Here is a 12,470-nt window from a genome sequence, read left to right as displayed (position 1 = left end):
CGAACCCGGTTCCCCTGCATCGGCAGGCGGACGCGCAACCACTGCGCCACCAGGGAAGCCCCTATTTTTAGTTTTTTAAGGAACCTCCTTACAGCCATTATTTTTTCCATGCTATGTTACTTAATACATAAATGTTTAACATAGCTTGAATCTTTTTATCAATACAAGATAGCCATTTTTCCCCTTCAGGGCTTTTAATTGCATTTTTGTCTTATGCTAGTATTACAACCCTTCCCTCTTTTCTTCTTTCCTTTCTGAAATTGCCTGAAAAATGTTTTGAGCCTTGCCAGTTTGCTTGCCTTTAATCCTTTTGCTTTGCTTATTTTTGTTCACAAGAATCTTTGAGGCAGAGAGTCAACTTAATAATTAATATCTTATTTTAATTGAATATTTTGTTACCGCTAGAGTTACTTATTGTGTTCATGCCTAACTTCAGGTCTTTCTAGGGAGTTAATTCAGTTCACATGATTATTAAAAATCTTCTAAATCTTCAAAGCCAGGACATCAATATTTTAATTTAGATATTTAAAATAGGAGACGGAAATGGTGAGGTGAGAAGTTGGCAGTGACTGTAGTAGGAAACAGGTGAGGGCTGGTGTAGATTCTATAATTATGTGTCTAGACTATAATATTCTACAGACCTGGGACCTCACTGACCAGAGTTTTGGGATTACCTACATTTGGTTTGAGACCAAATGGGAGTACTTTCATTCTCTTTTTACCTGAAAGCCAAATAGACCAACCATCCCATGGTTTTTGATGCTCAGCAAGTGGAGCCTTTTCTCTGTGAAATAATATTGCATATGAAACCAAACAGAGGTCTGATAATTACTTGGTAAGTACACAGACTGTGAAATGAATTAAATGTGCAGGTCGAGACCTGTATAAGTCTATAGTAATGGTGCAGCTGGACACAGTCTTTTCATTCTTGCTTGTATTGATGACATACCTTCCAAGATTCTCTCCCCAGTTTTCAGTATTTGAAAGTAATCTCTTTTTTTTCTGAGTGACATCAAATGACTCCCTATGTCATTAGGTGAGCCTTATGTGCCCCAAGTGCCTTATGTGAGCTCCTATTTTATTTCAGTAGAGTATCTTTATTTCATAATGTATATTTGATAGCCCTTTTTGCAAAAAAATATAGGCTAGATCAGGGTTTCTCAACCTCCGCATTCTTGATAGATTGGGCCAGAGAAGTCTTTGTTGTTAGGGCTGTGGCTCCAACGCCTTAATGGCAGATGTGATCTTATCTTTTTCTAGCATCTCCCCCAATTTAGGCGGAAAGATGCATTCACTAATTATGTCATATGAATAAGTGTCAGAGATGACAGGAGCCGTCAGAGTGCTTCGAACCAGTAGGAAAAGTCCAGGGGTCAAAGATACCAAACCTTGGTTTTAACTCCAGTTTTGCTGTGTGATGTTGGACCAGTGGTTGGATTCTTGGTTGTTTCAGTTTATTATCTGTCATATGGTTGATCCCTAAAGTTGCCTCTAGCGATGTGAGGCTATTATTCACCTTTAGGTCCCCAGTACCTCCTATGCTTTCCGGTGCATAGTAGGCACTTGATGAGGTTTATTGAATGAATGTTTTGTGAGTCTAAGATTGTCTTTTCACTAGCATTCAAAATTATAATACATATATACTTATCTTATTCACCACTGTATCCCCAGAATCTACCACAATGAGAGTGTAGGTACTTGGTAAATATTTATTTGATAAAAGCATGAACAAATACCATAGAATTCTTAGATTAAATTATCACTAACAACAATATGAATTCCAAAACTTTATCATATTACTTTTATTCAAACATCTCTCAGTGAAGGACATCTGCAACAAGATATACATGTATTTCACTCAAGTCATTGTATTATTCCCACACAAGCCATGGTATTATAATACATGTTTGTCCACAAAGTGAGCATTAAATTTGAACTTGTCTAGGCAAATTCCACCTCCTACAACAAGCTATATAGTTGCTCAAAGACACTTTCCTTGGTCTTGGGGAGAGCCTCTGTTAGAAGCTAGCCAAATTTTGGTCCCATAAGTCAAGATGACACAGAAAGATATAAGCGGAAAATTCCCAGGCTTTAGCACTAGAAGCACTACGGTTTCAGATTCATTTCTTCTGCCTGCTAGGGATGTGTGTTTCAGGAATTTATTGTCCAGTGTGAGCGTCGGATTTTTCATCTGTTAACTAGGGATCAGCAGTACTTGCCTCATTGACTTGTCAAGGTACATGAAAGAAAACAATAGTATTAATATCCATTCCTTTTAAAATAAACCTACTGTTTTACTTTGTAGTACCTAATGGATGTGTTCCAAAAATTGGCGTGTGTACACAATCAATTTTCTGGGAATTGTGTTTAATTTGTTGGGAAACAGAGAAATTTTCCTTATAAAAGTATCCTGCTGCAACACCTTTTGAAATGGGAGTAGGATGCCCCTAGTTTGTTTTGTTTGAGATTTCAAGTTTGTGTGTAAATAGTTTTACAGCATAAATTCTCAGTGTTCTCCATTAGAAAATAATCCTTTTAGATTTGTATTCACTGTAGATTGAAATAAATTTGGCTTCTTGGCCCCCCAGTGAATTCTGGTCCCCAGACCTTTCGTTGTACATATCAAAACAAGTCAGTATATCATAGTGATTAAGATCACTGGAAGCAGACTCCCTGGGCTCTTGCCCAGCTCTGGTCTTTGTGGCATTGGGAAACTATTAACCTTGTTTTATCTCAGTTTCCTAATGTGCAAAGTGGAGGTAAAAATATTACCAACCTTATGTTATTATTCTAAGACTTACAATGCCTGTAAGTGTATGATAAGTGGTAAAAATATTTAATTAATTAATTAATTAATCTCTAAAATCTATCCTGAAATTGATATGCTTGTAGATTGTAAAGGAGGAGCTAGCAGATGGCATCCAAAGCCTGGGTTAATTTTTTCAATTTACTCAGAACACTATTCACAAAGCAGTTGTTTAAAATGGGGCTCTCCATAGTGTTTTTGAGATTCTGTGGTGTATATTTAATTTACTGCTCTTCCTAAGTGCTTCCAATGCACTTAGATGGCTTCACAGTTGAATTTTTCTCTCATCTGTTGTGGAATTCACTAAAGATAGTATATAACTATAAATAAGCCTACCCATGCAATTGTAACCATGGCAACCACCAGCCTTCGAATGGGGAGAGTGGGGCTCACAAGGCTGGTCTCAACCTCACAACAGCCTGATATGTCCCCTTTCAAATTAGACAGCTCAGAATTGTGCTTTGCACACAACACAGCCATTCATTGCTCTCTATCGAGTGTCCATCATTAATTTCAATCTAATGCAATTTATTTTTGACTCTTACACATTCTTTGAAAGCACTGTACTAGGTTCTGGAGGGATAAAAAAAATGACTTAAGCTAAAAGTCTTTCCACCCACATACAGTGTCATCTTCCTAACATTTATATATCTTAGGTTACTCCCTCACTAAAACCTCTTCAGTGGCTCCCTGGTGGATACAGAATTTGGCCCTTGCTTACTTTTTAGCTTCATTTCTCACTCTCTTTCCCATAGCACCTTAAACTTCAGGCTTTGTCTGAAAATTCTATGCTCTCCAATGCTATTCTCTTTCCCTCTCTGAAATTTTCTCCCAACTCTCTTATTTGCCTTTTTACTTTTTTTTCCCATCTCAGCTCAAGTGCTTTCCCTTGTAAAATTTTCTGTTATGATGTGCTCTTAAGATTAATTTACATAGGGCTTCCCTGATGGCACAGTGGTTGAGAATCTGCCTGCCAATGCAGGGGACACGGGTTCGAGCCCTGGTCTGGGAAGATCCTCCATGCCACGGAGCAACTAGGCCCGTGAGCCACAACTACTGGGCCTGCGCATCTGGAGCTTGTGCTCTGCAACAAGAGAGGCCGCGACAGTGAGAGGCCCGCGCACCGCGATGAAGAGTGGCCCCTGCTCGCCGCAACTAGAGAAAGCCCACGCACAGAAATGAAGACCCAACACAGCCAAAAATAAATAAATAAAATTAAGAAAAAAAAAGATTAATTTACATAGAAGTCAGTTAATTCTCCCTTGCTCACATGAATGAGTCAATGGGATCAAGCACTTACCTTACTAGGTACCAGTAAATGAAAAACAAAAACAAAACAACAACAAATTCAAAACCTCTTTTATCAAAAAGAATGGAAATGGCAAATGTTACTTAGGTTAGTCTCAGCATATAAGATGTTCCTGATCTGATATTTTTCTTTAAATTGATATGGCTGGTGAGAGTTGTGAATGCAGGTATTTGGTGAAAGGAAAGGCGTTGGGTGGGCATTGGTGATAGATACTCAAAAAAAAAAAGGAATTCATAGAATTTGACTGATTATAAATGAGAGATTAGAAAAAGAGGGAAGTAAGATAATTGTAAGGTTCAGGTGACTAAGAATAATGATGCCATTATTATAATACTTATTTATAATTATATATTATAATAATAATGATGTGTCACATTATTGGGACAGGAAGCAGAGGAATAATATATATTGGGTTGGCCAAAAAGTTTGTTTGGGTTTTTCCATAAGATGTTATGGAAAGAACTTTTTGGCCAACGCAATATTTGGAGGTGGAGTTATATTTGATTTTTGACCCATTGCATTTGAGATATCATTAGAACATAACATGTCTAGTACAAGATTGGAAATTACTGCTTAGACCTCAGGAGCAAGTCAGAACTAGAGATGTAGGTTAGAAAATCATCAAAATATAGATGGAAGTTTAAGGCAGTGGCATGAACAAAACAGCTGAAGGAGGGTGTAGATTGAGAGGAGACACCTACATTCAAGAAGGAGACAGAAGGAATCACTAAGAGAGAGACAATCAAAGGGGCAAGGGGCCAGGCCAGGTGAGTAGGAGGAGGCAGTCTGCCTTTGAGCCAGGTGGGAAGGAGCGGAGTTACATGGGAGTACAGACATTGTCCTCTCTCCTCTCTGAACAAAGTAGGAGTCAAAGCATCTATGGAGAGTGAAGGATGTGGGAACAGGTCCGTCACCTTGATAAGAATAGAGAATTGGAAGTTCAGCTGTGGGAAATGACTTAAGAAAGGAAGAAAATAACTAGGTGGATTAAAGCAGCTGAGATTGGATAATTTATCTCTGAGTAGAGACCATCAATTTATATGATTTCTTTCATTGGGATTTAATAGCTTGGGAGTGAGAATGAAAATGAATAAGAATGAGGAGATGACCTTCTCTCCTACTACTTGATCTCTCACTTGCTCCATTCCAGCCACCTTGACCTCCTTCCTGATCCTTGAACATACCTGGTACACCATCTGTTTCCTCTGCAGGAATGCTGTTTTGCACATAAGCTAACCACTTGGCTTCTTCACTCCTGTCTTTCCTCTTTTTGGGCCTTCTCAGTGATGTCTACCCTGACCATCCTGTTTAATACTGTAACGGCAACCCTCTACATCTTTGATCTCTCATCCCCCCTGTCCTTCTTTTGGCCAAAGCACTTACCTCCTAACATATTAAATAATTTACTCATTTACTATGTTTACTATTTTTTGTCTGTCACCCTCCATTTTTTTTGTCTATCTCCCTACTCGTTGGTATTGAGTTCCCTCAGGACAGGGATCTTTGTTCTGTTGTTATCCTAAATGACTAGAACAGTGCTTGTTGGCACATAGTAGTAGCTCAATAAATATTTGTTAAATAAAATTAAGGTGACTTAAGAGGTGTGGGTCTCAGCGAAGACATATAATGGGTATTAGTTTTTACTGAACGAGAAACAGAAAACCCATATGAAAACTATAATTTTCATGGTTACTTTTTGGATTTAATTTGTAACAAATTTCTTAGGTTATGAAATTAAATTATCCCCCCTCCTTCTTCTGGCACCCACTTCTCTTATCTCCTTCCATATACAGTTGTAGTTATAACCTACTCTGATAGATCACTCACTCACATCTGGAATAAAATCCTCTCAGTATATTTAAATCTCATATAGGCATTTTACATTTTAAATTTCTGTTTCTCTCATTTATTGATTTAATTAAGAGAGCTGGGTTAGTTCCAGATGTCTAGAAAGTCTCTGAAAGTTGGGGGAGATATATTTTTTGGTGGTGGTCAAGGAAGGACCATGATTGTGGCATAACTAAGAACTGCCTCTTCTGCCTCAAGGTGAAATGGCTCAGTTTTCCACCACACTTCTTTTTTTTTTTTTTTTTAACATCTTTATTGGAGTATAATTGCTTTACAATGGTGTGTTAGTTTCTGCTGTATAACAAAGTGAATCAGCTATACATATACATACATCCCCATATCTCCTCCCTCTTAAGTCTCTCTCCCACCCTTCTAGGTGGACACAAAGCACCAAGCTGATCTCCCTGTGATATGTGGCTGCTTCCCACTAGCTATCTATTTTACATTTGTCTACCACACTTCTGTATGGAGTGCTGATACTTACCCTAGAAAAAGATTCTCAGTTTTGCCCAGTGAATTTTGGGTAACCAAGTAACTCAACTCAATTGCAAGAATCAGTGAACTACTTTGGTGTTTTATAGAGTTATTCTATACATTTACCTAAAAAGTAGCTTTGAGATTGTTAGATAATATAATTTACTTTTCCGCATATTTCAGAATCTTGTGAAAGTGATCAAGACAACTTTAGACCAAAGCTGGTTTCTTACAACTTACAAAGAGCAGTGACTTTAGATTGAGAGATGGGGACTCTGCTCAGTCGAGCACAGTAAGCTTTCCTGCTCTCTCGCAGCAGCAGAAGACTCTGCCTCTTACTCGTGAAGCTTCTGGATCAATGGAGATTTGCTCTCATTCTCTTCTTTACCCTCACACTTAGGTATGTCTATACCACAGAGGTGATCTCTTTGAACCCTCCTCTCCTGCCTTTAATCTTTTTCATAAACATTCCATGGAGATCAGGGGAAAAGAGTTTGTGGGTGAATGCAGACTTCCTTCTCATCTGGGACTCCCAGACATTCTAGACTGTCTCACCAGCCCAAACCTGTCCCTTAACATTTAATTAAAATCTCAGCTGTTTTCTTGCCCATTTGTGATGTGGCTTCCTACTATCTCTACTGCTCTGCCAAAGACAAAACAATCGTGGGATTCATTTCTCCTTGGAGAGCGTTGCCATCGTTTTGGATTTTAGTTCGGTAGCTCGCATTGTGACCTCAGCTCTGTGAGGGGCTCAAACATGATTTTTATAGGCGATCTGACCTGTTCCCATTGTTAGGGTCGGAGCTACTTTCTCTGCTTAATTTCTATATCCTAGGTGGAAGATATTTTTAATATCTGGAAGGATTATTTGGTTCTTTCCCCAATCCCTTTGGTTATTTCTAAATCTCTTGGTTTCCTACTCACATTTTCAAGCTTTTTTAAATTCTTTAAACATATCAGACACAGTCATCTTATATTTTGTGCCTAGTAATACCATTATCTGGAATCTGTGCAGATCTGATTCTGCTGTCTTATTGCTTTTGATGTCTCTCAGTGATTGTTCTTTGTGTTCTTGTATGTTTTGGTATTTTAGACTGTGAGCTCATATTTTTTTTGAATGTTATCTGTGGGAATTCTTTGAAACCTGGATTGAAGGTGAATTCTTTTACAGAGGATTCATGTTTACTTCTGCATGGAGCATAGCCAACCATTTTATATTAAATTATTTGATTGAGGTTTTACATACCACACTGGTAGCATGATGAGGTAATTTGTGGTTATGTATTCTTAGGGAGGGTATCTTTTTTTCCTTTACCCAGCACCAAAGCCAAGACAATTTGATTTCTTTATCATGCCATTTTGGACGGTGGATTTACTTTTCATTCACTATTTTACTTACAGTACATCTCTTAGAGTTCCCAGCTTTATTTGGGGTGGAGTTTAGCCTAAAAGAGCTTAGCCTGAAACCTGCCATAATAAATATTAGCCACTATCAATAGGCAAATTAGTTGTTGCCTTTGGGTTCTGACATTTATTATTTTTTTAATTAAAATTTAACTTAGTTATAATCTTTATCACACTGTGTTATCGTTCTCAAAGGTATTTATGTATTCCTCCATCCATAGATTGGATCATCCTTGGGAGCAGCCTGGTTCTAGCACTCCCTGCCCCTAGCTTCCTATTCCATTAGAGTTATCTCCTGTTGACATTATCTCTTGGACAAAACATAGTTGAAGAACTCAGTCTGTCTTTGGAGGAAAATTGCAGAAACCTCTTAGCTAATCTCCCTTTGCCCAGGGTCTTCCCTGTCAACTGTCTCAAGCAACAATTTCTCACTTTTTTCTCTGTTGCTAGAGACACTGCAAAAACTGTTGTTATGAAATGATTCTTTATTTACAAGTTCAGCTCGATTTTAGACTATGAACTCTTTTGAGGGCAAGGTCTGTGTCTCATTTCATTTGCACATCTGGCTTCTTTCAGTGTCTGGGAACATAATAGGTGCTCAGTTTGTAGGGAGGAAAAAAAAGGAAGAAAGGAAGAAAGAAATTTGGAGAGAATTAGATGGTATTTTTGAGGCTGTTTTAAAAGTGTGATTGAAAGCAGCCTCCAGTTTCAAGAATTTTGATAGAACAAAGGCAGATACGAATATTCAGAAAATTTCAGACAACATAAATTTATAAATCATGTTACAGCTGTTAGAGACTAAACTGGAGGAGTTTTTGAAGCTTCAGTATTAATACTCTAATAATTTCTTAAGCTCTCAATAAAACTTTCTAATTTCTGCCCATTACTTCTCCTTCCCAACTCCTTCCATATTTGCTATTTCCCTAAGGAACTTTTATGTCATGCCTCAAGGTTGGAGCACCATAGTTGGGTTAGTTTCTTACACACAGAATGTTGGATCACAGTGTTCCTTGGAAAACAGAAATTTGAGAAGATAAAGAGAGGTGTTAAATTCTCTTTGCCAGAATGTGATGAAGAATGCTTCTGGGGATATAATAATAATGCTGAAAAGAGATATGACTATACAAAGATGCTGAAAAGAAATCTGAATTTAATCTGTGCATTCTTTATGATTAAATTGAAAATTAAAACCAGCTTAATAGTCATGCTGTTCAAGTGTTTTGTGACATTTTAATAGCATATTTCAAATTTTAGTACGAAACTCATTATAAAATATTTCAAATATCTACATTTTACCATAACTACAAGACCATTAGAATGTACATTGTTCTTCCCCTGTGGGAATTATATACCACTTCCTATTTATTAGCCTGGGGGCATGTTTCAGAGTACTTAATACTACTATTTATGATCCAAAGGAGACAATAAAAATTAACTACAGTCTCTGCTACTTGTAAAATTTAGACGATGTTGTAAGGTACTTTTTATTTCTATTTCTTTTTCTCTTTTCTTTTAAAAGGAACGACATCTATCTTGTTTCTGTTTAGAGAAGTAATGTAGGCTAATTACTTAACACTTTGAAAGCAAATAAGAACAAAACAAAGTAAATGAAAATCTCTCATAAGCTCATGACCCAATGATGATGACCAGTGACATTCTGTTATTTTATACTTTATTTCAGCCCTTTTTTCTGTGTGAAAATATATTAAAGGAAGTATCTTACAGATATTGTTACATACCTGCAAGTTGAAATTTTAAAAATGTTTCTGCAGCTTAATTTTTATGTTCATTGGTTGCTTCAGTGGAAGTTGGGGGAAAAGGTATAAGACATGTATTATCCTAGCACCATCTCATCCAGAAATCTTCCATAACAGCTTTGGAACAAATGAATTGAGAATGAGAAGGAACCAGAATCTGGCTGCCACATGAAAGCTAGGAATACAGGTGGAGATGGGGGGGTCAATTTGGCTAATGTGAGAAACAGTGGAATCAGAAGCAGGAAGAAAGGTGAGACCCATAGGTCGGAACAGGCAGGGCCAGAGAAGCAGATCCCAGATAGAAAAGGGAGTCTAAGGATCCTACATCTTTTTAAAAATTCTGTCCTATTTGACATTAACTACAAAAAGAGAGCACAAGAGACAAACTGTCATTCTCTTTCTCTGTGTAGATTAAAGTGCAAATACTCTAATCATTCACTCCTCATCTCTACAGTGTCTTTATTTCTGAAGGCAAAGTTTCATTGTTTTGACCTCCAAGGAAATAAGGGGATTGGGCGTGGGAGGGTCAAATGTCCAGTCAGGATTAGGTGGAGGTGTGAGCTCCACTGGGGTAACTGATACTTGATGCTTTTGCAACTCTTGGGCAAAACTGTTGCCTGTTTCTTCCTCTGTATTAATATCTCATCTAATTAACTAGAAATCCCATGAGAGAGCTACCATGGGCCTCATTTACATCCAAGGAGAAATATGTTCAGAGAAGTTAAATCATTTGTTCAAGTTAATACATATAATGATTTAAATTCAGGTCTATTGACCATGAAGGATGGTGTATGATTTTTAAAAATCTTTGAAATCATTGAGAGGAATTCTGGAAGAGTAAAATCATGGGAACTCTGTAAGCTTTAAGGGTGTGAACAAAATCCCTTAATGGGAAGAACAACTTCAAACCATATATGTGGAACTCATTTCCTCTAGACATAATACTATCTAAGAAGATCAATCTGTTCAAGAAAGATTTTCAGAAATTTGCCATAGGAAAATTATAGATGTTTGGATACATTTCCAACTTCTAAGGCTTTGTGATCTTGGGAGTGAAAAAAAGGCTTTGTCTTCTCACAAAATTCTCTGTGAGACAGTAAGGTACACCAGAAAAAATGTGAACCTTGGAGACAAATGGACTGAGGTCCAAATTTCAATAGCACTATTAATTATTTTTAGGTATTGAGCACATTAATGTTTCTGAGTCTGTTTTAATTTCTACATTTGTATAAGGGAATAATAATTACTTTCTCATAAACTTGCTATACTGATTAAATGAGATTTTAGATTATGAAAAGCTGTTGGCTGTAAACAGCTATTACTATACAGTGAAAAAAATCATTCTTCCAAAAAATGCCAGATGTTATTCTTGGTTGTGTTTCAAAGAGCACCAAATGTGATTGCATCCTTGGGTGATTGCTTTGTAAGCCAGGTGTGAAAAGGAGGCACTTTACTAGAGAGTTTCAATAGTCATACCAGCCAGCTCACATAATTCTAGACCAACTCAAGATACCATGTGGACCTGGTATCCATCTGTTGTTTGAGAATCATCATCTCAAATGATCATCTCTTTTTTTTTTTTTTTTTGGTGGTACGTGGGCCTTTCACTGTTGTGGCCTCTCCCGTTGTGGAGCACAGGCTCCAGACGCACAGGCTCAGTGGCCATGGCTCACGGGCCCAGCCGCGACGCAGGGCTCAGTGGCCATGGCTCACGGGCCCAGCCGCGCCGCAGCACGTGGGATCTTCCTGGACCGGGGCACGAACCCGTGTCCCCTGCATCGGCAGGTGGATTCTCAACCACTGTGCCACCAGGGAAGTTCATGATCATCTAATTTCTATTTGCAGTTAAACAAAATAGACAAAAGCATCTACCATTGCTTATTCATTGACAGTTTGTCTGCTCCCTGTATGATTGTAACATCTCAGTTGATTGTCTCTAAATCTCAGCTTGGAATAGCCTGAAATGAATTTCTTTAACCTTGGCCAAATATTGAAGGAGTTAATAGAAAATGCAGATCTACTTTTACCTAGACACTCAATTAACCTTGTATTATATCTGCCTGACCTTCACCTTCCCAAAATATTCTTGACCCAGAGAATAACATCGAAGCTCTTCAACGGTGTACGTAAAGGCTTTCACAGATTAATCTGTGCTGTTTTTGCTCCATATTCCCTTGTCTTCTCTCCATGCTTTCTACTTTCTAGTCACAATGACTTCTCAGAGTCCCCAGCTGCCTCCTGCTTTCTCTTTGTTTGTTGTCACACCACCTGCAACAAGTCATCCCCTTAACTTTCAAACTTGGATGAACATCACACCCCAGTGTGGGATCTGGATTCTTGATCAGCTGTCAAAGGGCCAGGTGACCCACTGTGGGGGGACCTTGACTAATGGGAAAACTGACAGATAAATGTTTTTCCTTTCCCTTATTTGTGAACTACTCCTAGGTGTGGTTCATCTGGAGAGGTACTGAGGGAACATGTTTGCTGAGTGACATGCTCTGTGTCTTTGCTGTAGCTATTGTAACTCATAACATCACCTTGTATTGTATCATCCTTTGTCTCCTTTCTTTTTGTGTGTGTTACTTTTATGGTCTTGGGCTTGTACCTCCCAAATGAAGTATTAACTCCTTAATTCTTATTTTAGGTTCTACTTGCTAGGGGACCCAGGCTAAAACACTATCATTCCTCAATCCACCACACTTTTCTACATTTCCATGTTTTGTGCATAATCTGCTTGGAGTGTTCCTCCACTCTCCGTTATTCTTAAAGATCCAGTTCAATGGCCAACATCTCTGTGCTCCCAGGGTACCTAGCATCTCTACTACTGCTAAAGCACGTGTCATGCTATTTTATGTATATGTAATGGTGGACC

The sequence above is a fragment of the Physeter macrocephalus genome, chromosome 9 (genome assembly GCF_002837175.3).
Source record: "Physeter macrocephalus isolate SW-GA chromosome 9, ASM283717v5, whole genome shotgun sequence".
Lineage (NCBI taxonomy): Eukaryota > Metazoa > Chordata > Mammalia > Artiodactyla > Physeteridae > Physeter > Physeter macrocephalus.
This window is presented reverse-complemented; position numbering follows the sequence as displayed.